Raw genomic sequence first — 3,656 nt, forward strand, 5'->3', positions numbered from 1 at the left:
TCCAAAGTGTTTTATTTACCATCCTGGTATCTAAGGGAATGGTGAATCCGTGAAATACGTATAAAGACCTTATCCCCTTTCAAGAGGGCCAGCCCAAGAGATGCACATACCCTTTACCCATCCAATACACATTTTTAGCTCCGTGCAGATGGATGGCCATCTATGTTTCATGCCCACTGCCCAGATCAGAAACAATGCAGCAGGACACAACACCTTTTCAGCAGGCCCCAAATGACTAAGTTGGTTTACCCACACTGCTTCATTATGTGGCTACCCTACCCTACCCTATTGTCCACTCAGGACAAATACAGCTCACCACCAGCTACAAATGCTATTTCAAGGTCATTCTGCCCTCTTTTGTATCTCCTAGAGGAGGAGGCAAGATTTCAAAATCTATACATACCAGGGGCTTCTTCCACTTACAGGGGAGGTAGCCAAATGAAGGCATCCACCCATTCTATTTTTATCCACCGGCCTTGTTTCTCTTGAAGTCAAGATCTCAAAATGGCATTTGAAAAAAGGAAGGAAAAGCAGGTGCTATTTTGCTACCTCCAAGTGGTGTCCCTGTGTAATGCAAAGGGAGGAAGCAACTGAGACTGACAGTATATACGGTTGCTGTCTCTCCTACTAATTAGAAGTAACTTAATTTTTCGTATAAATGTTCACAAGATGCAGCCCTCAGGGATTATACCTTCACAACTTCCTCGGTCAAACTAGAAAAAAAATTCCAACAGTTGCATATACAACCAGAATAGTGATGACAGGGCTGCTCAGCCAGGCAGTCAAAAGAACTAGCAGATGACTAACAACTGACACAATGATGGCTTAACTCGGAAATCACATAACCCCAGTGGCACAGCTACTGGTCCCAAAAACTTCGCCTATGTCACAATGCATGGTCCCCTGCCGGAATCTAGATTGCACCACAGCCCAGAGCATAGAAGTTAGCCTTCCACCAACTTCAAAAATGCCCAACCCTCAAATTCCATAACTCTTCAAAGAAACACAAGCTCAGCAAATAATGCACCAATCACACATTCATGGGAAAGTTACAATTCAACAGTCGCATACCAAAAGCCTATCTCCATAACATGATAAAATAAATTTATACATATACCAAAGGCTTTTTCCCCCTTTTTCCACCCCCCTCCTTCCTTCTTATCTTGTCTCTTCCTGGATGATAGGTCATCCCTACATCTCGCCCACTGCCCTGTGTCAAAAGCAGTGTTGCAAGACACAGCACATCCACAGCAAGGTCACTTCATTAAATCGGCGACCCCCCTTCTCCATCCCCTCATGCAGAAATGGAAAAGATGGAGAAAAATCTCTTCAGGCTGCATCAATTTATTTTTCACACATGCTCCCTCACCCCCCGTCCCCCACCCACTCCCCCCCTCAAATTGAATACATGAAATATAAATTAGTTAAACACTTGTCACACACCCATGTTCTTCAAGGGTGAAAGGTAGAGTTGCTGAGACTTAATAGAATGAGAACAAAAATACCATAAACTGGGAGGTGATAGGGAAGACGAGGGAGGTAGGAGTAGAAGGTGAATGGGTGTGTTTTTAGAGGAAGTGATAAAATGTGCAAGGACGATATGTGGAATGAGGAGGATGGGAAGGAATGTCATTAAATGATGGGGTAGAGGAGAAAAAGCAAGCATGTGGATTGGTTTCAAGGTAGGACAAGGGAAGCATATGAAAGATACAAGAATAGTGGTGAAGCAAGCAAGACCTCTGGTGAGAGGGGCAAAATGGAGAATAAAAGAAAAATGGTAGGAGTAAGACTGAAAAGAATGAAAGGATGATTTGGAAGGAAGTGAAGATTTACCTACCTAGTTGTATTATACGGGAAGGGAGCTATGCTTGTGGTGACCCGTCTTTGTATCTCTCGGCATCAAGTTTTTTCTTAAAATTTTGAATAGTGTTTGAGGGAGGATGAGTCAGGAAGAATGTTGAATGTGGAGGATGTCGAAGATTGATTGATTGTGGCAGTTTGATAACATGACCAGGGTTCCACTTTTTCAATGTCTGTCCCACTTTGTTTAGATCGGCAAAATGCCCTGCTTTTTTTGTGCTACAAAACTTCCCCACTTTTCACTCTTGATATTTTATTTCAGTTTTACAATTTCACTAGCTGGTAACTTTATAGTGTATTCTTGCTGTACCTTCATATCACATTATATTCATACAAGATGTCACTCACCCAAGTCACCATCCACCTCTTTGGTGTGTGTAGTGTTTGATTAGCAGCCTTCATGCTAACTATTTTCCATGTGGGACTAACTTACTCCAACAGAATTTTGGCTCTTTATCACAATGTCAAAAAGAACTGCACGTTCAATAAGCAATTACAGTCTGAATACCCATTCATTAGAAAAAATATTTCAGCAAATGATTTACAGTATGAAAAATGCAGAGGCAACTTCAGCATTGCACATGGATGAGTTGGTGATAGCATTTCCTCTAGTAAAGCGGTTACTGATGACTTTAAGGATCTAAATTGGCTGCAACCGAAGATTTGTGGGCTTACCACAGAATATAAAACTTTCAGATCTACCAACTGTGCAACAATTTTTTTTAAAGCATGCTTTGAACCAAAATTTTCATGTGCTAGAACAAAGTGAGGCAATTGTTGCAAATGTATTTGCACCATATGCTGAAAAAGAACTTGCGAGTCAAATGAAGGATGCCCACTGCATAACACTGTTAAGTGAGGCAAGCAACCATGGCAACAGCAACCCTGTTCTGACTTGCTTCTTTCAGCCATATGAAGGTGCTCAAGTGAAAGTCTTTGGATTCTCTTTTAAGGTATATAATGTATATATATGGAGGAGGACCATGACAAATTTTTGAAAGTAATAAAAAGATGTTTTGGAAAAGTTAAGAGAGGAAGGGGAGGTGAGTCAAGTAGAGAAGAAAAGGTAAAAGGCACAGGTGAGCAGATGTTAACAGAAGTGGTGGTAAGGGGGAGATGGGCAGAGTATTTTAGGGAGCTGTTAAATGTGGAGGATGATAGAGAAGGATTGGTGGTAACAGTGGTAGGCACTAAGAAAAGGACAGTGATGGGAGAGGGGAAATAAGAAAAAATGAGGTACAAGAAGTTTTGATAAAGATGAGAACAGGTAAGGCAACTGGGTTAGATGGGTGTCAGGAGGAGGTACGGTAATAGTGGACTGAATAGTTAGGTTGTTTAACATGTGTCTAAGGGAGGATAAGAGTATCAGGGAAAGGGGGACAATTGTGAGCAGTAGTTTCAGAGGGATTAGTTGAGTATATTTGGGAGGGTTTAAATTGAGAGAATAAAGAGAGGAACAGAGGGAGTAATTGGTGAGGAATAGTATGAGTTTAGGAAAGGTAGAGGTTGCATGGATCAGATTTTAGTCGTGGGCAGATATGTGAGAAAACTAGAAACAGGTAAGGATATATTTTGGGCCTTTATGGATTTGGAAAAGGCTTATGACAGGGCAGACAGGAAGGCACTGGGAGGATTTGCAGATTTATGAGATTAGGGGAAAGCTGTTCAGGGCAGTCAAGAAATTTTACAATAGTGGAGCATGTGCTAGAATTGGAAATGGAGAGTGGTGCAAGGTAAAGGATGTGTCGTGTCACCATGGCTGTTCAATGTATACATGGATGGGGTGGTGTGGGAGG

Source organism: Oratosquilla oratoria, chromosome 18 (genome assembly GCF_046742065.1).
Source record: "Oratosquilla oratoria isolate Oo_2021 chromosome 18, ASM4674206v1, whole genome shotgun sequence".
NCBI classification, from domain to species: Eukaryota; Metazoa; Arthropoda; class Malacostraca; order Stomatopoda; family Squillidae; genus Oratosquilla; species Oratosquilla oratoria.